The 27589-nt window shown below is 46.9% G+C and overlaps 1 protein-coding gene and 1 long non-coding RNA gene across 4 annotated transcripts in view; both read left to right on the forward strand.

The window, feature by feature from the left end:
* Window positions 1-27589, forward strand: part of XXYLT1 (xyloside xylosyltransferase 1) — a 204124-nt gene that overhangs the window by 91310 nt on the left and 85225 nt on the right. The window lies entirely within an intron of this gene.
* On the forward strand, window positions 21183-27589 carry LOC128567340 (uncharacterized). The gene is made up of 4 exons (XR_008374874.1): window positions 21183-21218; window positions 21376-21435; window positions 22078-22272; window positions 27433-27589. It is a non-coding gene; the product is annotated as an uncharacterized LOC128567340 (long non-coding RNA).

The following is a 27589-nucleotide window of genomic DNA, read 5'->3' on the forward strand; positions in this document are numbered from 1 at the left end:
TCGATCATGTTTTCTGCAAAGGCAGCAAAGACCAATGCCATTTAGTTAGCCCCTTGTTGTGATACAGTGGTGTTGATGGCTTGAAATCCAACAGGAAGTCAACTGAGGAATGGAGGGCTCCATACATTTTGCCGAAAACTATTTTTCCTTCCACAGTTAGCATTTGGGAAAGTGTTATCATAAAAACTTACATAGTCTGTCATCGTGAAAATGAAGCAATTGCAAAGCTTCTCCATTGTTCCTTGTGTTGAATTAACTTCCTTGTAATAAAAGAACTAAAACAGGGTTCTGCACAGGTGGTCCTCATGCAGGGCTTGTCTGTGTCTCCTGCTTTGACAGTTGCCTTTACTCCTGGTGGACTTTATAAGTCAGTGGTGGGGATTAAGTGGATGTATGTGGTTGGGAAGAGTTATACAAACTAGGTCATTTGCTTTTTTTTCTTTTTTCTTTTTTTGCCTCTTCCTTTCTAGATTATAAACTCAGTCTATCTTCTAACAGAAGATTTTCATTCCAGAATTTAAGACAGTGTTCCTCTCCTAAAATAGGATGCCTCACAAATGGCCTAGGGCCACCAAGTATATCCCAGAGCCCTTCAACCCTGGCAAGTCTCAGGCCTTCTAGCTCTCCTGAGGTTCCTTTCAGCTTGTGGAGTGGAGGGGGGAGGGTGAGCGAGGTCTGAGTTGGTCCCAAATTGTCTGAGGACTGGGTGGGTAACAGATTCTGGGGCTCCTTAGTAATTCCTTTTCCTTCTTATTTGCAACCATAGCAGAGCTCTGGCCCCAGTCTGGAGGGATTTGCAGCCTCTGGATTCCTGGAAATGACCTGACCTCTTTGGATTCACACAACTAGGCCTTCTCCCAGTGGCCACAACAGATGGAGGCCAGTTTGCAGAAAGCCCAAGAGCAGACCAGTCCCAGTCTGAGTCCCAAGAGCTCAGTGGGAGACAGAACGAGTAGAACAGGATGATGTATTTCAAGTTCTCAAACCTGAACCTCATTCTAGCTTCACTACTAACTGATTGTATGAATGTTATCATTTATAGGTCCTTTCTGAGCTTCAGTTTCTTGATTTGTAAAAGGAGGATAATAATATTTACCTCACAGAGCTTATAGAAAAAGAAAGCAACAAAGTATATGAAAACATGATACAAACTATCATAATATCTTTAGTTTTTTCTACTCTTGCTATAGATTTTGGAATACTTCCATCCTCGGTGCAGGATGCATCCTAGGGCCAGGTGTGGTGGCTCATGCCTGTAATCCTAGCACTCTGGGAGGCCAAAGTGAGAGAATCCCTTGAGTTTAGGAATTCCAGACCAGCCTAAGCAAGAGTGAGGCCCTGTGTTTACTTAAAAAATAGAAAAATCAGCTGGGCGTTGTAGTGGACACCTATAGTCCTAGCTACTCAGGAGATTGAGACAGGAGAATTACATGGGCCCAGGATTTTGAGGTTGCTGTGAGCTGATGCCACTGCACTCTAGCCTGGGCGACAGAGTGAGACTGTCGCAAAAAGAAAAAAAAAAAGGCAGCAGCAGCAGCAGCTTCTCAGTCAATCGTTTTGCATTCTGGACTTGTTTTAGCAGCCCACCCTAAACATTTTAATTCTGACCTTAATATTGGGAGGGAGATGGCTGTTATTGTTGAGAGGGAAAAAATGGATTTTACATAAAGGGATGAAAAATGTAAGGTCTTTTGTTCTTTTTATTCATTTCCTTCCTTTCACCAATGACTTTTTGTATTAAGATACTCACTCTCTTGATGATGAAAGCAGACCTTGGCTTATTGCTAGGTTTCCGGAGGTGGGGGGAAGGAGGATGGAAAATAAACAGGATGTTTTCTCCTCTGCAGAGCTGTTTCTAAGCTTTTAGCAGTAGGAGTAACACGCCAGGCTCATCTGGTGGCTCTGAGGCTTGCCGTTTGAATGCAGGCTAATTGATTTATTTCTGAGACTTAGAACCTTTGGAAGGGAGATGTTCCATTGCAGTCCCTTTGGTAGTGAAGCTATTATTATTGCTTTTAATAGATAAGCAGGCTGCCTTACATAGTTGCCATTGTCAGATAATAGTGGCAGTAGTGATAATTGACATAAATTGGATGATTAGATGTTAGTCACTATTCTTAGTGTTAAGTCATAATCTACATGGCCACCATATAAGGTAGGCAGATACGTACCGAGTAGTCTTTTTATCTTAAAGGTGCAAGAACCCAGCAGAGAGAGGTGAAGTGACTTGCCCAGGAGCACACCCCTGGTGAAGTGGCTTGCATGATATTCAGAAAGATGGTGACTAGGAATCAGGGGGCTTGGATTAATCAATTAATTAATTAATTTAGATGCCCTTCATAGTGTCTGGCACAAGGCAAGCACTCAACAAATGGCAGTTTTAGTTCTATTGCTTTGGAATTGGACTGGAGAAGTAGAGTGTCTTTCATGATAGAAAGTGTGTTTGCAGTAGCGTATTTTATTGGAGATCTTAGGGCACCAGGGTTCTCAAGAAAAACACTAAGAACTCATTAAGAACTCACCTCAGAATCTGGCTTAGGGGCTTGACCGTTGTCTATGAGTTAATTAGATAATTCAGTCCTCTTCCCCTCATATTTCCAGGAACAGTGTGGTAGTTAAGGGTCCAGACTGTGGGGAAGAATTGTGCTGGTTCAAACCCCACCTCTGCTAGATACCATCTGTGTGCACTTAGCCACTCAGGCCCGAGAATCCTCCTCTATGAAATAAGGGTAGTAATGGTAATATACCTACCATAAGTGTTTGCTGTGATAACCAAGTAAACTTACACATAGCAAGAACTTAAAACAGTACAATGTTACCTTCCCACACAATTATTATTGACATTTATTATCCTCTACCTCTTTGATCCCCTGCCACATACCTGAGAGAATTGGAGGTGTTCACAAAAATAACACAAAGTTAAAAAAAAAAAAGACCAAAACTAAAACCAATAGAAACTCTGGGCCAGGGGTAAGTACTCAGAGGATGGATGCAGGGGCCTCCTAGAAAAAGACAGGCAAGTCCAGTTGCACATCTCAGCTGGCAGTTAGTGCCAAAAGGGAGGTTGTTATCACCTAATAGCTATAAAGCTTTCTCAAGCATTGACTTCTAAAACAAATTAACACCTTTATTTCTCTTTTGTTAGAGAAAATTTGCTCTAAGTCCCAAACAGACAGCTACCCACAGTCATATACTGGGGTTCTCTGGATGTTGTCTTTATCTCTCATACCCTGGAGTCTCTGCCCTTAGATCTTTTGTCTAAACTGACTTCTTTGAAATTAGGTGGGCATTTTCTATTTTGGTCTGTGGGCACCCCTCATTTGCCAAGTAGGGATGAACCACATCACTACTCTTTTCTAGCCAAAGGTCTGGATGGCTCCAGCTTTGAGAACCCCTCATGAGCAGGAGCCTGTGACCAGCCCAGGGCCCTCATGTGTGGTGCCGGGTACGGGCAGGGGGTGTCTTTCCAGTCTGCCTTTGGCATGTGGGGTGGTGACCCTGGTCATGTGTGGGGTGGCACTTCCTGCTCCAGCCACTGCCACCACTGTCTGGTGCTCTTGGCCAGACTGGGCTCCATCAGGCAGAGGAAGGGTCTCGGGGGGCCGGCCTCAGTGACTAACTTTTATCTGTTTGCTTATTTCCAAGGGCTACAGAGCCAAAAAGAGGAGCACATCCCCCATAGAAAGAAAAGGAAGAGGAAATTGTTCAGAAGAGGTTGATAAAATGAGAAAAGCAGCAGGAAGCAGCTCAGGAATAAGGGAGACTGTAGCCAAAGGAAGTCTGGAGGATCAGGCAGGCCCCAGAGAAGAATCATCCCAACCCCAGTGGCTCCTTCACTTTTGGCCCTCGTGAGCCTGGTCCTCAGGATGGAAGGGACGTCTCCCGTTACTGAGGGACTGATGGTGCCACCTCCACCTTGGCTTCAGTGCAGATACGGGGCTCTGGAGTCAGAGGCGAGTGTGTGCAGGACCATCCCAGGTTTGCGTGGTTGCCTCCCTTACCGCTAACCCCCCTCCTGCTCTCTTTTTTGCCCCCCCCCTCGTTCCTTATGCTGTGGGTCAAGGTGCTCTTCTAAGGAGCCACTACTGGGAGTGCTCAGAGGTTCACCAAGAATCTGCCACTCAGCCTCAGCCCAGCCCTGCTCTGTCTGTAGTGTGGTGTCCTGGCCTGGAACCTGCTTGTGTGTGGGGGGTGGGGTGGGGTGGGGGTGGTGGCAGAGAGTGAAGGCTGAGAGGGTGGGGACCCAGGGTGGAGCACAGAGGAGGTGCGCTGGGAGCCCCACATAAGTCACACAGCGTGGTGGTGCAGTGCAGTGTTCCTGGCCCAAAAGCCACACTTAGGAAATCATTTGTAACTGTGGCTTGCTTCTAAATTTGTGCCACGGCTCTACTCCCGTAAGTGTGATTTGGGAAATCATCCTTGCGTGCTTCCCTCACAGGAAGGATGAAATCGAATTCCCGGTTGGGAGCCACTTACCTCTAGGTGTAGACTGGCTCGCTTCTATTTCTAGGGTTTTCCTGTTGGAACTGACTGTGAATTTATACCCTAACAATATGCATCCCGGGACTGGTGTCTCATCACCACTCCTCTTCTCCTCCGCTGTTTGGTTGGAGTGGACGTGGTGCACACATGTAGATCTCTGCAGTTTACTGATTCTTTGGCCAGGATTCAAGTTGAGTTTAAATAGGACGTGACTGAAAACCAGTTCCGGAGCTTCCGTATCCTTTCTGGTCAGGCTATTGAACAGTGCAGTTTTTAGCCGGGACAAGAGACTTGATGAATTGAGTCAGAGAATTTCAGGATTGGAAAACTCTAAGGGACGATCCCATCATCAATGCTTGAATTTCTTCTCTGCCGTCCCTGGAGCACAGGGTTGTCTAGTGCAAACTACTTGAACTCCTAATGGCAGGGAGCAGCCACCGCCAGGAGCAGTCTCTTTCATCTTCAGACATGTTTTGATTTAAAAATTTCTTTCTTATATTGTGCAAAACCTGCTTTTATCTGTTGATGCTTATACCAACTCTTGACCTCAACAAAGAAGCCTAGTTCCTTTCTTTCAGAAATTCAAAGGTAGCGTTCAGTGGGGATGTGATCAGCCTTTGTTTCTTTTTGTGTTCTCCACCAGAGACAGTTCTAGACTACTCGCTGTCTGGATGCCTGCTTGTGGTTGCTCCTCCTAAAATACAGGGCCCAGATTTGAACATAGTACTTCAGAAGTGTGCACTGTGCGAGAGACAGAAGCAAACTGGAGTTCAGACTGAGGTCGTGTTCTCACCTCCTCGAGTGAATCTCTGAACTCTGTTGATGTAGCTGTGCGTGAGTTCTTGTCTGTTTGATGGCTGCGTTCTGCTGGAGACACAGGGTTTGTGGTTATATCAGATCCCCTGCGCATGCCCTTTCTTGTGGTTACTTGACCTTCTAGGATGGACCCCACCCAAAATTTGGTTTGAATGTTGAGACCACATAATGGGGTTTTCTGGGGTGAGCAGGGCAAGCTTCCCAAACTGAAAATGAAAGAGAGAGAGAAGGGAAAGGAAAAAGGAGCCTGGCTTGGGGTTGCTAGGGTGATCAAGGATTGGGATGCAGTTGAGTTCGGGACCAGGCTTCCGTGTGGGCAGAGGCTTGCATGGTTTGAACAAAGAAGGGAAGATCAGCTTGCCCAGAGGTGGGGCAGAGAGGAACAGGGAGGAATGGGGGTTAAATAGCTGCCAGCAATCAAATGTCAGAAGATGGCATCAGACTATTAGACTCCCCTTTTATCTATTTTCTATTGAAATGCAGTTTTTATGTGCAGTGAAATTCACAGATCTTATGTGTGTAATTCAATTAGTTTTAGTAACCGTATGCTCCTTCCTCATGGGGAGACAATGTTTCCACCTTCCGCTTTTGAGGCTACTGCTAAGGTGGTTCTCTTGGCCATGAACTTGTTTGGTTGTTTAGCGTGATGCCGGTGCAGGACTTCGTGTGCATCCCAAATGAACTTCACCGAGTTTGGTGCATTGATCCTGCCTCTCCAGGTTGTCAGTGACTGATTCCTTTGCCCTTGCTGTTTACCATTCTGTTCTCTGCTTCATGACCTCCACAAGCCTGGTCAGTGTATTTATCCTCTAACAAGTCCTCGATGGCAATATTTAATAGGATAAGGCTGAAAAGAGAATCTTGGATTCATGCTTTCGAGATCATCTTGAAATTGAGGCCCTTTTTCAGATCCTGTTCCAGAGACTGGGGATAAGGGAGGTGAGAGCCAGGCCTTCCCTTTGCAGGGCTCACTGCTGAGTGTCAGGGACATACAGATGACTGAACATAAGGCCATGTGTGCATATGCTAGAATTATGTAAGAGCACCCTGCGAGGGAATGAGCAATTCTGCACGCACAGCCTATCAGAGGAAGAGAAGGAGCTCAGCAGGAGGGCGCCCATGGAAGCCCACGGAGGGGACGAAGCTTGTGTGAGCAGGACCCTGCCCTCTCACAGAGGAGGACTTCCTGGCCAGTAATACTGATGTGATGGCTCAGAGAGGGAGGGTGGCAAACATTCTGCACAGGCCAGCTGTGTCAGAGGTTGGGGAGTTGCCCCGATTGGCCTTGTTCTACATCTAAGGTCACGTTTCCAGCAGACCCTGTAGGCATGTGCTCTGTGAGGTGAGGAGTGTTGCCATGGGAACAGTGACATTTGCATCTTCTCACTGAGCTATTCATACTGTCAGTTACAACCCCAAACTTCTGCCCTTGCATGTCCAGAGTCCTTAGGTGAGCACGAGGCCATGCTGGCTGTGGTGTGAGGCACGAGTTACTGACCGGCCTCCTCCCACTCTCCAGCCTCAGCCACATCCATATCTCTCTGAACAGGAGGAATTGGAGAAGCTCAGGGAACATAAGGAACATGGTAAAGTAATTGTGTAATACCAGAGTGTCAGGGAAGTGGTATGTACTGATGGTTCACAAGTGTGGGCTGATGTGTTTGAGACTGAGTAACAGAATATTCAAAATCTGCTTCTTGTTTCATAACAGTTCTCAGATTGTGGGGGTGAAGGGTAAGCACAGAGGTATCAGAGTCACCCGGATGGGGTTTAAACATTCTATATAGCCCCACTCTGCCCAGGATTATGGTATGTGCCCTGGGGTGGGACAAGGTTGCCTCTTATTTCTTTCCGGGTTACAGAAGTGTGGTCCTCCTGGACGCGTGAGCAGATCAGAAGTTGTGTATGCTCACTGTGCCCACACCTTGACTTTAGTTGCGACCTCTACGCTACTGACTTCTGTGTTAGTAAGGCTGGGTCAGGCTGGGCTGTAATAACAAACACACCTTGAAATCTCAGTGGCTTAACAGATAATTTTTTTTTTTCAGTCAAATTTCCCTCCAGGTGCAGGGACTGTCTAGGCCAGCGGTTCTCAACCGGTGGGTCGCAACCACTTTGTAACAATGCAAATACGTTGCAGTATTAGGAAGGTTGAGGACCACTGGTCCAGGGCAAACACCTTTCAAGCCATGACCCAAGGATCCAGATCATTTTCATCCCGTAACTACACCAGATGGAGCAGGTGGCCTCCAGGTGAGGGAGGATGAGACCGTGCAGTAGCTTCTCACTGCTGCGGTCTGGAAGTCACACCCATCATGTCTGTTCACAGTTCGTGAGCCAGGAAATAGTTATAGGGCCACCTGACCACTTGGAGCCAGGAGAGCAGGGTTTAGGTGGACGCTGGTGATGTCTATTACCACCATGTCAACCTGGGATCTGTTAAGAAGCCCAGAATCACGTCCCAACTGTCCCTGGGAATCTCCACCTGAATATCTCGAAGCTACATCAAAGTCAGTAGGGGCAATGCAGAGCTGATTGACTTCCTCCCCACCTCTGCCCTTTCCTAGTCCTGGCTGATGATAGGAACAGTCTTGGGCTTCCCTCGGGTCCCCACTCCCTCAGTTCCCCCTCATACACGTATCTTGAGAGCATTTCCTGTCTGGCCCTGCCCACAGGGTGGTGCTGGCCCAGTGCATGCTGCGTGGCCACCTGCTTGTGAACGGGCCTCTCTCGTTCTAAGAGGCTCCCGCCACTGCCTCCTGAGGCCTCAGGCTGTCATCTCTTCCTCCTGTGCTTCCCTTACTGGCCGCTCCACGGCCTCTGAGACACAGCCCTGGTTGCCCCGTGGTATAGCATGGTTTTTCATGGTTGTCCCCAGGAGATGTTAAGCTTCTTTTTTTTTTTTTTTTTTTTTTTTTGTAGAGACAGAGTCTCACTGTACCGCCCTCGGTAGAGTGCCATGGCGTCACACGGCTCACAGCAACCTCTTAACTCTTGGGCTTACGCGATTCTCTTGCCTCAGCCTCCCGAGCAGCTGGGGTTGTTAAGCTTCTTAAGAGGAGTAGCTCCTTACCAAGTGGATCTGGTTCCAGGAGAGTCTTACTTATTTATATTTTGAAACAGTCTCACTCTGTCTCCCTGGGTAGAGTGCTGTGGTGTCATTGTAGCTCACAGCAGCCTCACACTCTTGGGCTTGAGCAATCCTCCTGCCTCAGCCTCCTGAGTAGCTGGGACTATAGTTGCCTGCCACAATGCCTGGCTAGTTTTTCTATTTTAAGTAGAGACAGGGTCTCATTCTTGCTCAGGCTGGTCTCAAACTCCTGAGCTCAATCTACTCTCCTTAGCCTCCCAGAGGGCTGTGATTACAGGCGTGAGCCTGTTTTGTTTTGTTTTTGAGAATCTTATTTAAAAAATAGTAGTTGTTGGGCGGCACCTGTGGCTCAGTGAGTAGGGCGCCGGCCCCATATGCCGAGGGTGGCGGGTTCAAACCCAGCCCCAGCCAAAACTGCAACAAAAAAATAGCCGGGCGTTGTGGTGGGTGCCTGTAGTCCCAGCTGCTTGAGAGGCTGAGGCAAGAGAATCATGTAAGCCCAAGAGTTAGAGGTTGCTGTGAGCCGTGTGATGTCATGACACTCTACCTGAGGGCGGTACAGTGAGACTCCGTCTCTATAAAAAAAAAAAAAAAAATAGTAGTTGTTGGGTGTGCCAAGCCCTATGCTGAGCACTAATATTCCAAGCCCTCACGGGGCTTCCAGTCTCATGGGAGAGGCCAACCATAAACAGTAAACAAACAAAGGTATAATTACCAGCTGTGAAAGTCTTAAGAAGGCAGGAAATGGGGTACTGTGAGCAGAAGAGTCCATGTGGTTTCTTGTCCCAGGACCCAGACTCTGTCTTCTCTGTGGAGGAAAAATGAAAGCCTCGTTTCCTTTGAGGGTCTGGGCGGTACACGTGAGGGTTTCCTGACTGCTGAGTGCGGAGGGCACGAGGCTGGTTTATATGAAGCTGACAAATGGGATTATCCACAGTCTTCATTTAAAAAAAAAAAATCACCAGAGAAGTTTCCGCATGGCCTGGTGTCCTCATGCCTGGGGCTGCCTGTCCGCGTCCGAGGGAGGGATGCTGAGTGTGTCAGTTTGCCTCCTGCAATGCCAGGGAGCCGTAGGCTGTGCTCTCCAGCCTTCCTGCTGACACACAGGCTCTGGTCTCAGGGCCAGTGGGAGATAGCCCAGCGGCGGCACCTCCTCATCTCCCTTCTGGGGAGGGAGATCATTGCCTTCAACTCCTTGCCACTGATGCCTCATGGGAAGAGTCCCTGGAAGGAGCTGGGCAGAGCACTGCTTACTTTCTACCTTCTCACTCTACCAAAGAGATGCCTTTAAACAGGATTCTGCTGGAGCCTGCTTTTCACCCTGAGTTATTGGGCGAAATAACTGGTAGGGAGGTGGAAAGAAGGGAATTTGGAGAAGCATTTGAAAACAACCAGAAAGGAAAATGAAAGAATGGAAGTGATGCTTTCAGTCACTGGGAAAACATGATTTGATGAATAAAAATAGAACTTCATGCCACTGTTTAGACACACAGTAAGCATGCCCTGGGAAGTGTTCTTTTGCCAAGTCTTAATACGAATCAGAATATTATTCAGTGTCAGGAAACTCCTAGGTAACAGCACAAAGGAATATAAAAAATAGCACAAAGGGGACCTGAGGCCAGGACCAGAACCAGGAGATGCTGGGGGAGGATGCACTCCGTGTTCCCCAGGTCTGCCCGTATGTTCTTTCCTCGAGGACTAGCAGCCTTGCCATCTGTCTTTGGATGCCAGCCTCATAAAAGTGAGGCAGTGGATCCTACGTGCAGGGAAGGTGTGGTTCCCTAATTGGGAGAGCTCTGTGACCTCTCTCAGACTGAGCATCTTCCCTGCAGGGTGGCACAGGCTAGAAAGCCAGGGTGCCCAAGGGGCTCGACAGATCCTGCATCAATACTATAATGATCTGATGCATGCCCACATGGGTGAGAAACTCATTTCATTTCAATTTGGGGGGAGGGGATAAGGAGGCAAGGGGAGGGGGAGGAGGTTGGGGTGCTCTCACGGAATGGGCACAGGGTGAGGGTGTTTGGCACACCTTTTGTGTATGGGACATAACCACAAGAGGGACTCTACTTAACAAAAATCAAATATTTTGACCTGGTTGTTTGTACCCTCATATTAACCTGAAATAAATTTATTAAAAAAAAAAAAAACACAAAAGTTAATATCCTAAATTAATCTACCTAAACTATTCAAGATAGGCATTTTTAGGTTGGGAGCTAAATTACAAAATAATAAGAATGGGAGACTGGAGGTGAAGGTCATGTAGGCCCTAAACTGACCCGACGGGCTGTGTCATGTTGGCCCTAGCCTGACTGACTCCGCCTTACTCTCACCGCAGGTGCTTTCACTACTACCCCAAACCCCTGCTGGGTCAGGTGCCTGCCTGGCTCTCGAGGCATGGTTTTTTCCTTTCTTTCTTTCTTTTTTTAATCTCCAATCAATCTGAGAGTACAAATGTTTAGATTGCATTGTTTTCAATTCTAAGGTAAAGTTCCAAGTCTAGTTGAGGTCTGGGGCGATGTTGAACACACATTGCGCACATTAGACGAGAGATCCTGTCAACCACCCTCCCTGTCCCCACTCCCCTTCCCTCCCTCTCACTTTTTTCTTCTGGGAGTGTATAGTTACTTACATATTCTTCTTAGTAAAATATCTCAAGAATGGAAAAAAGTATCCAATGTACTCAATACTAATAGGAAACCAACATATAAACAACTGTAGGCAGGGTTTTGACGCCTCCCTCTCCTTCAGCCCTGTTTTTACTCCACTGCTGGCACCCCTTTGCACTTGAGTATGCTAAACACATTCCCTGACTTTTCTCTAGTGGCTCCCTTTGCCCTCGTTTTCTCCAAATCTTTACATTTCTGTTTTTTTCCCCATTCAGGTCTCAGCTTAGGTACTGCTTTTGAAAAGCCCACCCCTGTCTGCCCAGCTTCAGCAGCCCCTCACACTCTCACACTCCGTCCCATCACTCTATTTTATTTTTCCCACAGCACCTACTGCTGCTTGATCACCCTGGCTAGTCTGTACGTACAGGAGCAGGACTGTTGCCTGTCTTTCCCCTGGTTTATCTGCTGTGGCGAGTACACAGTAGGCCATAATAAATATCTGCTGAAAGATCAAAAGAATGCAGGTGCTAGTCATGAACAGGAGAGGCATCCAGTGTCTTAGAACTCAGCTGTTCGTCTCAGGCATGAGGCCTGGGGGTGGAAAGCCTGCTCACAGGGTCTTGGTATGCCCTCGGGGCCCAGACAGACTTGGGGCTGTGCTCACACACGGCCATTGGCAGCTTCCTGGGGGAGTTTTCCTCCTGAGTAAAATACTTTTTCAACCAACATTTCTTTTCTGTTTTTATTACAGCATCTCACGCCTCTCATTAGGTACAGAAGGAAACTTGGGGCACTTCCCGTTTTTCTTTTGACAAGGAGAAGGGCTTTATCCTTGAGCAGAAAATCACAGCTCTGCCTGAGCCAGCAGTGCTTTTGACCAACTTTGTTTAAATTAAAGATGTGAAGGTTACCAACCATCATGACTGTATCTAAGATATGAATGAATGAAGGTGAAAGTGTTTTACAGAGAAAACAAAAACTGAACTAGCTCACACAGAAAAGAAACATTCCTCTTTTCTTTTGGCACATGTGCCGTGTTTCTGTGACACAGTTATGCCTGGCTTTATAATTAAAATCATTTGGAAATGCTTTTAAGATTATTCCACTTTTCTGCCCCTGACAGTTACTAAACTCTGAACCTGCATGTTTATCATTAATGATTCCAATAAAGTTGCAAAAAGCTGTTGTATGAATTATTGCACAGAGGCAATTTCATCTCTTGGTGTTAGACTAGAGTATTCAGTATTTGCTCAACTTAGCATCCAGGAACGAGACCCATCAACACAGACCTGGGGAAATCTACCTGCTCTGGTAAGAGAAGGGGCAGGCCATGGCATCCTGCTTCGTCAGAGCAGTGTAGGTTTAGAGCACAGTCAAGTCACCAATGTTCTGGACACCATTCTGCCAAGATGAGGTTAAAATGCTCATGTTTTCGTAGGAATGCCAAAGTTTTTCTTTCATACAAGCATGCAGGAAATTAAACCACAAGAAAGACCAAGCTGGATTTCTTAATCTACCCGAAACAATGAAACTTCAAGTTTGGGTTTATGGATGGAAAGTGACCGGGTAAAAATAGCACTGAGTGATTGGACAAATATGCCTCCTCTGCTGTGGATGCGTGTGGACTCTGCTAACAGACCCCAGTGCTTGGCTGTTTAGAACCTGCAGCTGTAGGGAAGGCTTGGCCTGCCAGGAGAGCTCAGGCCCACTGTAGGTGTCTGCTTGCCCAAGTACTCTGCCCTTTCTATGCTCAGTTCCAGAAGTTTCTAGTCCAGGTACACCTTGTGTCATTTGGTGGCTGTGACTCAGAGGGAAGGACCCTGGTTGCTTTTGGTGTTAGGTTTAGATAGTCTCTGCGTTCTTAGGCAGTGACAACTTTATCCCCTCCAGCCAGCATTGTTCCTGGTGAGATTTACATAGTCAGTTAAATCTGACAAGAGGGGGATTGCTGGGCGTCAGGTGACCTCCCCAGACACAAAGGGCGGACTGCATGTTCCTGTTCATGGCCTCTTGCCCCCACCTGCCTCTTTCTTTGTTGAGTTTCTTTAGGCCTAGAGCTCTGAGAATACAAATTAGCCTCTGGAAGAAACAGTCATCCCAGTAGACTTGGGGGTTTTTCTAAGCTCCATAGATACTCAAAGCACCTGCCATTTGCCCTGGATTTCCAGGATGTACTTGGCAGGAGGAAATGGGGAAAATGTAGCACAAACGCAACTAAATATATGAGAGGAAAATGAAACTAGGAAAGAGTAATTCCCAGTTTATTGTTTGCTTTGCTTTAAAAAGTGTGTTTTGAAGCCCAGTAAGCCACGTTTGTGGTGAAATAGGAAGGATGCAGAAGTTTCTAGATGGGCTTGGCTTAGGAAAAAGATTATAAAAATGGGTACTAGTGGCTACCTTGAGAAGGAATCCTAAAGTAAGCTGAAGTTATGCCAAAATGCCCTAAATCTCGTATATATTGCCTTAAAAATGGGTATTTTCTAGAGATAGTGAATCATTAAAAATGTTTTTATTTAAAACCAATACATGTCCATTTTGGAAAGATGAAAAATAGTTTAAAGATAACTGCTCATTTATCACCACAGTGATATTTTAGCGTATTTTCATCTAGTTTCATAGGTGTGCTTGTATATATATATCCATATAAGTGTGTTTATATATTTGACATGCTGATAATACTGTAATATATAATATTATATAGTTATACTTTAAAATATTAATTTATTTTGGTGATTAAAAGTGTATGGATGTAGTAGAAAACTTGGAAAAGTTTAAGGAGGAAATTTAAGATATAGGCATGCCTTGACTTGAGATGGGACTACATCTCAGCAAACTTGTTGTGAGTAAAAAATATTGTAAGTTAAAATACATTTAATTCCCTGATAAAGCCACTGTAAAGTCAAAACTTGGTAAGTTGAGCCATCTCATGTCAGGGGCCGTCTCTAACTCCACGGTGAAGTGAGCGCACGTGGTAGCTAGCCTCCAAGTATGACCTTGGCTTGAACAGGGCCTCCCAGCGTTCCCGTCATCGTACAGTTCCCTCACCTTGAGTGTGGGCTGTCTCTGTGACTCACTTTGGACAAATAGGATATGGTGGAACTGACACTGCATGTCTTCTGAGGCTGGATCACGAGAGGCCTTGTGGTTTCAGCCTGGGGCTCTTGGAATGCTCATTCTTGGCAGACTCCCTCTTGGAACCCAGCCGCCATGCTGGACTGAGTCCAAACCCCAGGGAGAGCCCACATGAAAGTGCTCGGGTGGACGGCCCCAGCTAAGCTCTTTGCCGACAGCTGGCACCTGCGGTGGGCAGTCTGTGTAGCTGCCTTGGATGTGGGCTGAGGTTCACTGCATCCACACGAGTCCTCCCCCAGGAGAACTGCCCAGCCCAGCCTAGTTGATCCACAGAACTGTCAGGGGTAATAACTTGTTGTTGTTTTCAGCCCCCAGGTTTTGGGTTGGTTTATTACAGAGCAGCAGATAACCAGAGCAGGGGGTGTGCGGCTTTGGCAGTAAGCCTGTTTAAAGGGAGCACATAGAGGCCAAAAAACTCAGGCTCTAGAGCCAGGCGACCTCCACCTTCTTGCAGGGTCACTCACTGGCCGTGTGACCCTATACAAGGTGTTGTAGGGTACTGTGAGCCTGAGTTTTCAGCACTTGTAAAATGGAAAGTGGGGGGAGTAGCTAGCATGGAGTAGGTAGTGGGTAAATGTTAGTTTCCATGCGGAGATATTAATGGTCATGAGCAATGGTGCAGAAGTAGGAAAGCAGGTCTATGGCCACCCGTGGCTGGCGTGGCCCTCTCTGGTGTGTCCCCACCAGTATGGCCCCCTTTCCGGCATGACCCCCACTCTAATGTGGTCCTCTCTGTCTAGCATGGCCCTCTTTCTCTTTGGCGTGACCCTCTCTTGCAGGCCCCACAAACTGAGCATCAGGGCACCCCTGCCCCATGATTTCTGGGTGACCAGGGAGCAGGGCTGCCATCCTCAGGGCCAGGAAAAGATGGAAACAACAGTGGCAGTAGCAGAGAATAAATAATGAAACCCCTACCTACTGTGTTTACATTTTGAGGCTAGGAAATAGGACATTTATTTCTGAGCCTCCACACTTAGCATAGTACTTGGCACATAGTGGGGACTTTGTAGCTCACTCGGCTGGGCACAGCTGAGCTTGGCCTAGTGCAGTGTACCTTCTGTGCCTGGGATATGTCTGTGCTGTTCTGAGAATAAGCATTAGGGTTTGAGTGAGGGGAAGGGGCTACATCTGTTCCAAATCATAGGATGGTAGGGCTCGGAGGGATCTCAGAGAGTGTCTGTTTCAAACCCCTTGTCCTCATAATCTAGGACAGTGGGTGCCCAGAAGGGAAGTAGCTCGCGTGTGGTTGGACACAGTGGCAAAACCAGGCCCACAAGCCGGCACTCTAACCCAGGGCCCTGTCTACTCACACCAACCTAAAACCTCCAAGTTCACATTTCATTGAATAAGGTAGAGCCCATTGCATCACTTGTTTGAACAAAAACAGGGAAAGGAAAGGGGCTCTAGCGTGATCTCTGACATGCAGTTATCTACCACTTGTTTCTTTATTTATTGAGGTAAGAATGGATAATGGCCTTCTAGCCTGGGGCTGCTGGAGGTTTCCTGGGAGGGTCACAGCCACCCTGAGTGTGCGGCTGAGGGACCTGAAGCCCCAATGTCAGCACCTCTGGCACTTCCTCCATGTCCAGTCCCTCGCATCAGGCAGCACAGGGCCTGCCAGGCAGGGAAGAATTTGCACGGCACGACCTGCCATACGCGGGTGAGCCCAGAGAACAGTTCTGCACAGCAGAGTGCCGGCTAATAAGCAGAGAAGGAACGAAGGCGTCAGAAGTCACTGATTGGAAGCAAATACGGGACTAATTTATGTAGCCAAGAGTCATCAATGGCTATTAAAATAATCAGGCATAATAATAATAACACATAAAAATGTGTTAAAGAATAGGGCATGATCATACTCTCAAGTCGTTTCCCCACAAAATGCAGTTGTTACAAAGAGAAAAATAGTAACTTTATGGTGATCAAAGTTAACCTCAACAGTAGTGAGGCAGAGAACACCATGAGCCTCCTGACGTGTAGGGTGAGAACAGGGCATCACTTCTGTGATGTCCTGATGAAGATGCGTAGCCTGAACCTAATCCTAAGGAGACATTCAGCAAACCCAAACTGAAGTGCCTTTTACTAAATAATGGGGCTATAGGGCGGCGCCTGTGGCTCAAAGGAGTAGAGTGCCCACCCCATATACCTACCAGAGGTGGCGGGTTCAAACCCAATTCTGGCCAAAAAAACTGCAAAAAAAGAAAACAAATGGGGCTGTACTCCTCAAATTGTCGCAGGTCACAGAACATGAGGGAAGATCAAGGAATGCATTCAGATTGAGGAGATGTGACAACTATATGTAATCCCGGATGAGAAATTTTTGTTTTATTTTTTTAGACACCTGATAAATTTTGAATGGGACTCTGGATTCAATGGCGTACTGAGGTATTCATGTCAATTTCCTGACTTTGATGTGCTGTTGTTACGAAAGAGAATGTCCTTGCTTCTTAGTAAGTGCATGCTAAAATATTTATGAACTCAAACCTTTCTGTTTTTTGCATTCAGCTACAGTTTTGTAAATTTGGCATTGTATTTTATGTCTTTGATAAAGATTAAAATAGATAACTCAAATTTTATTTAATTAGAAGAAAAACTAAATTAATGAATTAAATGAAATTAAAATAGAGAAGTGAATTAGTTGGTACTTAAGTTTGATAAGACACAAGGTTGATAGAATCTTTCCAGTTATGGAATCTGTTATGGGGAAAAGTTAAAAAGGGCGTTTCTTGGTGGTGAAATAATTGGGGACCCCTGCTCCATAGGAAGGTGAGTCTGTGTTTTCAATGAAAACTGGAGCCTCCCTGTGTAATTCTTCTGAGACTAATAACAAGAGGTGCTCGTCTCCACATCAGCAGACAGAAATGACAGCTGTGAAACTTCAACTCAATCTTGTGGAGGAGACAACTATAAAATGGGACAATAAACCCTATTTGTGAGAATGAAATGGGGTAAAAATGTGTAAAAGCATCTCCTTGACATAAAGGCATATCATCATTTTGTGGATGATGATAGTCAATCTCTTTCTAAAATCTAATATGAATATTAATAATGTAACATGATGTTTGGTCAGGAGCCCTGGCTCAGGAGACAGAAGACCTAAGAGCTTTGTGACCACAGGCAAGTCAGTTTACAAACTATGATAGATGTTGCCACTGAAAAGATTAAAGTCATATATTTTTCCCCTCCTGCTGCAAAAAAAGTAAAGGAATGAGTAGTTTTTCATATGTCAGGCTCAGATATTTCTGGGTTCATAAAGTGGAGGAACTGGCTTTTCTCCTTGAAAGTTGCTGTGATGTACACTTCTGAGCATAAGGAATGATAAAAGGGCTACCCTTTCCTCAGGACCCCACCCCCTTCATCCCACCCTGGCCCCAGGGAAAAGTTAGGGACCATGCCAGAGGACAGACTTCTTCCCCTTGGTGAGAAGCAGGCTGTTCTCCCATCCCCTATGTCTTCTTATGTGGGGATCTCAAGAATGCTTAAAGGTCTGCCCCATTGTAGGGAAGAAGAAGGGTGGGGTGCCCTTTTTCTTTCATCTTTTCTGTTGCCTGAAATGCAGTCAAGTTGGCTGGAGCCCTAATAGCTTTTTTGCACCATGAGGTATGTCGAGGATGGAAACCAGATCTAGGATAGCAGAGTGGAAAGGCAGAAGAAGCCTGGATCTTTGATAGGTCCTTGGATGGCATAGCTGTGGTCTTGTATGTGTTCAAACCATTGCTACTGGAAGTGATCTGACATTTGCAGTTTAACCCAATGCACGTGGATGGACCTGAACCCCTAGCGTTGTTATGGGATTAAAGGAGCTGAAGCGTGGGGAAGAATTTTATGAGCTGGGAATGCACGTTGAACATTGCAACATGCCATGAACATATAAAGCTTTAGTTGTTTTATTGTCATTGTCATAGGAGTCAATGGAAGGGACAGGCCACAGTGGACAGGTTACAACAGGGGGCTGGGCCCAGGGGCAGGAGCAGGTGTCAGGCCCCGGTGTGGGGATTAGGAGCCACAGGCAGTAGGATGAAGCCTTCATTAGTTTCCTGACTTGACATTGAATCCATAATGTATCGGGGCTCAAACGCCAGTCCAGAGGGAGGCAGCGTGGTGGAATGTGTAAAGGGAGAGGGCACGTGAGATAGAAGCTTCCATAATTCCAATAAAGAACCTCACAATTTTACACTGTGATATTTGGGGCAACCAATGGGTAGCTGTATCATTATTTTTAGAAAACATCTGTTCATTCTTTGCAAAGGGCTTTGCCTTCTCCACCTTCCACTCCCAGGGGTCTGTGAGAAACCCCTGGTGAACAGGAAATACCAGTCTGACTAACCAATGTGAACAACGTCAAAATGTGGTCCTGTTTAGGGTAGGAATAAGAACTTAAGCCTTTACAGACCAAAAAGCATAAAGTCTATAGCAGATACTACAGAAACCTAAAGTATGGAAAGGCCAAAAGGGGCCATGGACATCTATACCACAGAAATTACAGAACTAGCTCTGTAATTCCATTTTCCCTGTATGTTGAACTTCATACACAAGTACAAGAACTGTAATTTCATACTGGCAATAGAAGCGAGAAGAAAATTTGCACTGAGGTGTTTTATGTGTTGTCTTATATAGGTCCTGAATATTTTTCAGCCAAGTTCCAAGTAAACTCTGTCCTCTCTTAAAGGATATGATTCATAACTTGTCACAGAGTGTGCTGAGGATGAAGAAGGAAACTCAGGTTACACTGTGGCTGAAGCAAAAAATCCGTGTCTTTTCTTGATAATTTGTTTTGTCCACAACATGGGAGCTAAGAGTTATACCGTGTTAGGGCTGAGCCACAGCTAAAACTGTTTTCCATGCTTCATTATAAGAGTTTACTGTAGCCTGAATATATAAAACTGACTGTGGTCATTCATTTCAACCTCCTGGCCCCAAAACCTTTTACCAGAGCTGCTAACGGGTTGCATAAATCACTCTTATGAACTCCATTTCCTTTCCTTCCCCAGCCTCCCTCAGGGTTGGGAGCAGGTTGCTAATGTGGAAAACATAGATTAGCCTGGAGAGACTCCGGGACTTCCTGTCTGAACAGAGCCTGCAGAACTGAGCGCTGGTGTGTCCTGGCTGTTCAGGGGCCTGGGAGGCACAGCGACGTGGTGGTCAGCAAGCCCCAGCCATCAGAGCCCCGCACATTTGAGTGGCATGACCACTTGGCCACTGTTGGCTGCATGATCTTGGGCACTTCCCTATTTCCTCATTTGTCAGATAGAAATACTACTACTAATATATGACACACTAGTATTTACTATAATAATAATCTTATGGAGTGTTTAGATGATTCAGTGAATATAACGTTTTTATACACGTTGGCTACTGTCATTACAAACTCCCTTCCAATGTACTTTTGTGGCAATAAACCCTTTCTTTCAGAAGTTTTTCCATTGATTTCTGCTTAGTGAAAAGGAACCCCAACGGTCTTCATGCCCCTTGGGGATCAGGGTCTTAGGGGAGGTGTTGTGGAAAGCCAGGGACCTTTCTCTGCCTCTGGACGTCCCAGTCACTGCCCAGAGGTGATTTGGAGATGTCTGCTGTTTTCACTTTGGATGTGGAAGTATTTCTTCTTTTAAAGATAATGGGATTTTAAATGTGACTTCAGAGATGTCTGAAGGCTTTTCTCAGAAACTGGCATGTGATGGTTGGAGCAAACTAATCTGAGATTGCTTTCAACACCGCCCCTCCGCTGTTGGTAGTCTCAGACAAACTGCTAAAACCCTCTGAGCCTCAGGTTCCTCATTTGAAAATGGGAGATGCTAACACCAGCCTGGAAATGGAGGTTTATTAGCTGAGTCAGTAAACATAAAGCCCTCTGCATGCGCCTGGGTCTGGCACGCTCACATTCTGTCCCTGCTCCTAGAGGGGAAACATTTGTCTGATGGGGCTGGAGGAGCTCCAGGACTCTGTGGCCCCAGCCGGGGGCCCTTGGTGCCCTGCTCTGTTCTTTTGTAACCCCAGTCTTCACACTTTGCCTGCTGCCAGGCACCTGGGCTTTGCACTTGAAATGGAATGGGTAAGCGCACTTTGACACACAGAGAAAGGCCCAGCTGGGATGTGAGAAGCACCACAGCCAATTCTAACCACAGATCTCCTCTGGGACATAGCTGTCCATTGCTGTTCGGGGCCTCGGACAGGAGAAGCCCATCTGGTATGGCTGGTGTGGCACAGCAAGCCTGCCCGTCCCATGGGCCTCAAAACAGCCTCTCCAGGGTCACGAGCCTCTCACTGTGAGAGGAAATCTCCACCCCTTTCAGCTGCCCTTTGGCTCCTGTAGGCCAGAGGTGCTGCTGAACAGCAATGAAACAGCGCCAGAGTATGATAAAGCAGGTGGCAAACTGCTGCAATATTTCAAAACGGACAATGAGAAAATCAGTCCCCTTTCCAGGCAGCTGCTTCCAGGTCCTCCGTCTCATGACGCTGGAGTCACATAGCTTAGTGTTGTCATAATTTCCCCTTCTCCCCAAACCCTCTCCTGGTTGGTGGAAAGCTTGGGCTCATGTGCTGTGGTGAAAGCCCTCTGATGTCTTATAAATATTTATCTCTGCGAAGCTCTGAAGCTATTTCAAAACAGAAAGAGAAGGCGCTTGCATGGTTAACCTGCCCTCCCGGAAGGCCTGTTGTTTCCTGGGATGGTAGCCCTGGTGCTTACCTAAGCGTATCTTTTCTTTTCATTGTGTCTTGATTTATTTTGTTGCATGTTGTTTTGTCTGTAAGATATGTCTGCCAGGAATTGTTTTGGGGTATAGGAGAAGAGAGGGGAGAGGAAAGGATGGTCTTTTTTTTTTTTTTTTCTTTTTCCTGGGATTTTTTTTTTTTTTTTCCTTTTGCTGTTTGTTTTCGGGTATCATTAATTACTCAGTCTGGGTTGTAATTTCACCGCTGGTCAGATGACATGCTTGTGGCTGGTTTAATTGGAAGCTGATGAGTTGTCCCAAGCCTGTTTCTACAGGGGAATGTTGATTTGGGAATCTCCCAGCTGGTGCTAGGTTGTGAATGTGGTCTTCTCTGGAGCGGTCATGCAGAGGTATTAGCTGCCAGCCAGACTTCAGACCCTGGTAGGGGTTCTCAGTCCTGAAAACAATCCCCCTAGACAAGCAGGAGCTCCTGAGCAATGCTGCCAGGAAGGTGGCGGTGATCAGGGCAATGGGGTCTTGAAGGTTTGACAGCTGAAAGTGTTAGCTAGCACTTTGGATCTTGTCCTTTGTTTTCCAGCTTGTCAGAGCCAAGTGGCACCATTTCTTTAGCCTGCAAATGGAGCGTGAGATGATGAGGGTGAGCAGACACACCCCCCTGTGGAGGTGGTACCACAGTTTTTAATCTATGGCCTGGAGATGAAGTTCAAATGGAAATGCGTCTCAGGCTGGAACACCTACCTGGATTCTTAGTGTCTTTCCCCTCCTTGGGTTGACATACTTCAGGGGCTCCTGTACTGTGGTCAGGCATTCATCAGTCTTGCAGTTAGGGGCTTTGGCCAGGACCCCTTAACCACCTATGAAAACCAGTCCTTGAGCTGCTGACCCATGAGGTAGAAATTCTGGAAGCTCTTCTAGGTTCTCCTATCCATCAGGAGGCCAGGTTGGCTAGCATCAGGTTGTTGAGCTCATCCGAGGAGAATGCTTGGCACAAGCATGTTCCTGCGACACCAGGTGCCCACACAGGACTTTTCCTTATGCACAGGAAGGCTTCCTTCCACCTGACAAAACAACGTGGGTGCATTGCGATACTTCGGTGCTTGTGTTTGTGATTTAAACAAATACCATGAGAGGATTTTTAAGTTGAGGGGCTGGGTGGAGAGTTGAACTAATTGGATACGATAGCAAACGCTTTTCCAGGGATGGACAAGACTATCTAGAACAAGGAAGGGCTAGTGGAAGGTGAGCGTTTTTCTGCTGATCACTGTGGGTCTCACACTAGGCACTGAACTTGTGTCCCAACCGTGGCTCTGGATCTTGGATGTTAAGTCTGGCTCCTGCCTCCACTTGAGGTTAAAACAGCTCAAAGTGCGTTCTTAGAAGAATGTAAAGATCTGTTTGTTCTTTCACATCCATGCCTGATGTCAATGTGAGAACAAAGAAGACAATGTTCTCTGTCCTGAAAGCCGACTGGAAGGTGTGTGTGCCTGGGAGGTCTCATTTCTTTCCTTTCACTACTACTTACTCATCTCCAGGCTTACGTTTTCCACGGGCTGGTGTGCAGATACTCTAGGAGCTAATTGTGTTGGGTGCTTGATTAGTCCTGTGCACAACCACCTTTGGGCTATTACACAATGTTTTCTGCTGTCTAGGAATTTATGGCCCAAGTTGGGAAGGTGAGGAGACTAAGAAACTCAAGGGATTTAGGAGATGAGAGTTCTGGAATCAGCTTTGCCACTTAGCTTGAGTGTGACCTCTGGCAAGCCCCTCGTCAGTTTCCTCATCTGTAAAATGGATAGATAGACTGGACTCCATTATTAGGCCTTCTTTTCATATTTGCTATCTAAGATTATTGCATCCTCCATCTTTTTTGTTGTCTCTCAATATTTGGAGATGGTGGACATTCCATCCGCCTTGGATACTGGCCATTCTTTTGAATCTTGTAGAGGTTTAGTCCTAGTCCTTCATTTTCTCAGACATTCTTTGTTGATTTCATCTTTTCCTTGGTTTGGGGATAATTATCTCCTTCATTTATTCCTTGGATTTCAGTGTTCCCACTGCTGTCATTTCACGGCATTTCAGTTGGGCCATGGCTGTGGTGCTACTCCCATATGTCTGTAATGCCTTTAGGTATTGTGTGTACAACCCCCGCCCCTGAACTGGGCCCCACAGAGAGATGGCAACATCCAGGACCGAAGGCCAGAGGAAGGGGTCCCTTTAAAAAAAAAAAAATCATCTTAATGAATTTCAGCATTCCTAGTAAACATATTTCTCTTCAACAGTGACATTTACAACTTGGCATCTTATTTCATAATTACCTAAAACAGAGGTCCCCCACTTCTGGTACAGGTTGCATGGAAGACAATTTTTTCTTGGATCAGGGTCTTGAGGGGATGGTTTCAGGATGATTTATGCACATCATATTTATTGTACACATCATTTCTATTATTATTGCATTATAATATATAATGAAATAATTATACAACTCACTGTAATGCAGAATCAGTGGGGGCCCTGAGCTTGCTTTCCTGCAACTAGGCAGTTGCATCTGGGGGCGACGGGAGATAGTGACACCCAAAGTGTCTCACTTACCTCCAGTATACTCTGTAATCCTGTTTTTGTTGCTGTCACTGCAGAAAACCCTGCTTCACAAAGGTAGGATGCTGGAAATGGAAATAGGTTTTTCAGTCGTTTTGTGGCAATCTCAGGATGTTCTGCCTTGACTTCAATCCAGCACATATGGAAATTTGAAGTTGACTCAGCATGCTTTTAAAGCCACCATCATTTGCAATATCAAGCAGCTGATCTTCTTCTAGCAGAGGCAAAGTCAATTCACCTGGCTTATTCGCACATGGGCCTCACAGCAGAAAGTGAGAGGTAGTTGAGCCAGCAATGCTTCATCTGTATTTATAGCCTCTCCCCCTCACTGAGCATTAGATTCTCATAAGGAGAGCATGACCTAGATCCCTCACATGCACAGTTTATGGGAGGGTTCATGCTCTTTCGAGAATCTAATGCAGTTGCTGATCTGACAGGTGGTGGAGCTCAGGTGGTGCTCAGAGCTGTCCCAGTTCCTAACAAACTGTGGACTGGTACCAGCCCCATGGCCCAGGGCTTGGGGACTGCAGACAACAGGATAACTTTCTGGACAGGTGCCCATGTGATAGTGCAGGCTGCAAATGGGGGTGCTGTCACCTGTGAACTGAAGGGAGTGTCCTCTCTGCTGAAAGGCAATGGCTGGGTCAGTGGTTTTGTATTAGTGGGAAGGGGTCCCTTGTGCTGGGGCTGCTGCTTCTTTCCTTCCTAGTCAGTTAACCTCATTTGGTGATACCCCTTGTGAAAGAAGCAACGTTAAACAAGCCTTTCCTGGAAGGTGCTTTGGGATGGAAGAGTGGTAAATAATATTAAAGCATCTCAAGTTCCTGTGTCTTAGGGCTGTGTATGACCTTTCTGAGTTCATTTTTAGCCAGTCTATAAAGGGCAAGGAAAGTGCTCAGGTTCACTGGGGGCACATTAAGACAAGAATAAGGTTCTGCCAAAATGAAGGATCTTATCTGGAGGCATCTTATGTCCCTGAGCTGTGCCCTCTCAGCTCATTCCTGTTCTTAAGGAGTGTTCTTTCTAGAAGGATGGTGACATAGGTGCACAGGGAGCAGTGAGCAGACTCAGGCAGCCACATGGGGAGCTCAGAATAGGAAGCCATCACTTCTGCAGGGCCTGTCTGGGCGAGCCAGGGAATGAGGCGTTCAGGCTGCTCATTGCAGAGTAAGTAAGGTTTGGATGGCTTGAAGGAAGAGAGAGCACTCAGAGCAGGTGGCGGGCTTTCGATAAAGGGAACAATTGACTGAGGAATAGACTCCTCTACCATCAGGAGGGTGATATTGTGCAATTATCATCAATTCCTGACATTCCCTTCCCTTAAATTCCACACTTGGCCAGCTTGTTGCTCTGCTCCAGAATTCTTTCTTTCTCAAGGTCTTTGGCATTTATGTATGCTCCTGGGGCCCCGGGGTGGGTGGCGGTAGAGCCCGGTGTCTCTGATCAGAAGGGAATTAGGATGTCCTGGAAAGAGCACACCAGGCCAAGGTTCACCTCTTGGCCCAGCACTTAATTGTTGTGTGATCCTGGGCTATAGTTTTTAACCTTTCTAAGCCTCTGTTTATTTATCTAAAAATGGAAATTGCTTAACACCCTGGGCAGTTAGGGGAAATAAACTATTGGTGTTCAATGCTGGACACTTAAAAATCACTCAAGAAAAGGGTGCCTCCCTGTGGCCATTGTCGAGGTGATGGAAAGTACCCCATGGGGCCACAAAGATGAGATCTCCCCTTCTTTCACAGCCTTGTCAATGCCACAAAACTGCTACCACATGTCCTCTAGACTACCCCACCTCCTGGCCACGCGCCCTTCTCCCCCACCCTCCCTATCAGCAGAACTTGGAAGGGGGGTGCCGTCCTATCTCATTCAGGCCTTTCCTTATGTAAGAGCTGCCTGAGACTCTAGAAGGAGGAGGCTGGGGTGCAAGAGATGGACCAAAGGAAAGCGGAGAAGTGAACAGGACAGTGTGTGCTGTCCCTAGCTCCAGGCAGCTGGCCCTGGGTGGCCCACCATGACCTCTTGGTGGCTGCCAGTTTCATTCCTGTACATTTTTCCCTAGGACACAATGTCCTAACCTTATGCCACCACTGGGTTCTTTCCCTCTGATCCCCAGGGCTGCCTCTGAGAGCAGCAGGCGCTGAGGTCCTGCCCTGTGGCCTGTCTCTGTTCTTTACTCTGCAGTTAGGGCAGCTTTCCAGAGACCAGCAAAGTCGCTGCAAGGGCTTCCCGACATCCCGACTCCCAGGTTATCAACTTTCCTGATTGCTGGGTCTTTGGTATTGTTATTGTTTTTAGTTGCAGGAAGGAAAGCAGTTGTTTTACTCCTCATGTCAGGGGAGGGAGGCTGTGAGGCCAGCCAGGCAGCAGGGGCTGTGCTTGCAGGGGCAGACCCCTCTCCTGTCCCCTCTGCCCACAAGGGGAGAGAAAATTGATTCTGCTGCCCCCTCACTTTCCTCTGGACAGAGCAGCTGCATTCTCTTCTGCTCTGACTTTTTTTTCCCAGAGAGAAATCATGTAGGATATTTTGTTTTTGTGTCACAAAGAAAATAGAACAAGGAACAAATGAATCAGCTTTTCTTGAATCGTAAGCTGTGATTTCTTCATAAACTAGTTTAGAGAATGGCTATTGAATTTCACAAACATTCCTGAGTGTTTACTGAATGTCAGACCCTGTATGATGAGTGGATGGAGGCCAAGAAGCATAAGATATGGTCCCTGTCCTCAGAGGGCTTCTTAGCAACCTGCCCTCGGAGCGTGCTAGCAGGTGAGCAAACATGGGTACAGAGCAAAGGGCGAGTCCCTCAGGACTGGGGTAGGTGTGAGTGCCTTCACTTTTCCGTACTGCTGGGCATCAGGGCCCGGCCCAGACCACCTCCTTGACTTTTTCTAACTGTAGTGAGTTTCCTGTTCTGCAGTGTCTGGATTCCTATAGTGTGCTCTAGCCTGTAAATCTGCAGTCCCCAACCCCTGGGCCATAGACCAGTACCCATCCATGACCTGTTAGGAACCAGGCTGCACAGCAGGAGATGAGTGGGGTTGGGAGAGAACAAGCAAAGCTTAATCTGCATTTACAGCCGCTCCCATCACTTGCATCACCACCTGAGCTCCGCCTCTTGTCAAATCAACCATGGCATTAGATTCTCATAGGCGTGGGAATGCTACCGTAAACTGTGCATGGGAGGGATCTAGGTTGCGTATTGCTTATAAAAATCTCATCACCCTCCCCATGCCCCCATCGTCAGTCAGAGGAAAAATTGTCTTCCATGAAACTGGTCCTTGGTGCCAGAAAGGTTGGGGACCACTCCTGTAAGGTGTTTCCCACACCTTCTTTCATCTTCTTCGTATCATGCCCATTTTAGCAAATGAAACAGCTGAGGCTGGGGAGGATCCACTCCCCTCCACTCCCCCCTTTTCTGTAAAATGACCTTCCGAGGTCAAGTCTGCTCCTGGGTACCAAGTACTTGATCTTGCTCCTTCACCGTTTAGCCCGTGCACCCCCTCGTAGATGCTGAGACAGCCCCTCTTCATTTCATGCTTCAGCACTTGGCCCCTGTCTGCATTTAGTCGCCCCATATCTCTCCTCGAGGGCAGGATCAGTCAGCCTGGGGGCTGTCCCCTCTTGGCATGGACTCGGTAGGGTCTCAGTCAGGCTGGGTTGGGTGGCAGATAAGGGAATGGACTTCGCCTGTGCTTCCCTCTTCCTCTTCCCACCCTGAGTCATTTGGAGGCAAGGAAGCTCACGGCTCTTCCTTGCCAGGTGTGAGACTGATAATTAGGGCTTCTTTAGTCTTCTCAGGTACCTAGGTTCCTCAGCTGTTTTTTTCTGGGCCAGCATCTTAACTCAACATATATCTGGGTTTGTAGAATGTCCTGATAAGGGCCCAAGACCAGAGACCCTCCTCTGTGGGTCCCTTTCCACTGGTACTCTGAAGAGGAAACACCTGGGTGCTTTGAGTTTTATATGGGCTGTCCACATACTATATCCTCAAAACTGGATACTTTGTAGAGTGAAAGGGTGCACTATTTATGGTCACATCAGGATAACAGGCCTACCCTGGAGCACCTGGCTGCCTGGGTTTAGACAAGATGATGTCTGCAGAGGCCGGAGCCGTGTGGGGCAGTCACTGGTAAAGACTTCTAGAGCAGGGGGCTTGCTGGTGGGTGAGAGGCCTTTGTTTCAATGGTAACTTGCATTG

This window comes from Nycticebus coucang, chromosome 16 (genome assembly GCF_027406575.1).
Source record: "Nycticebus coucang isolate mNycCou1 chromosome 16, mNycCou1.pri, whole genome shotgun sequence".
In the NCBI taxonomy this organism is placed as follows: Eukaryota; Metazoa; Chordata; class Mammalia; order Primates; family Lorisidae; genus Nycticebus; species Nycticebus coucang.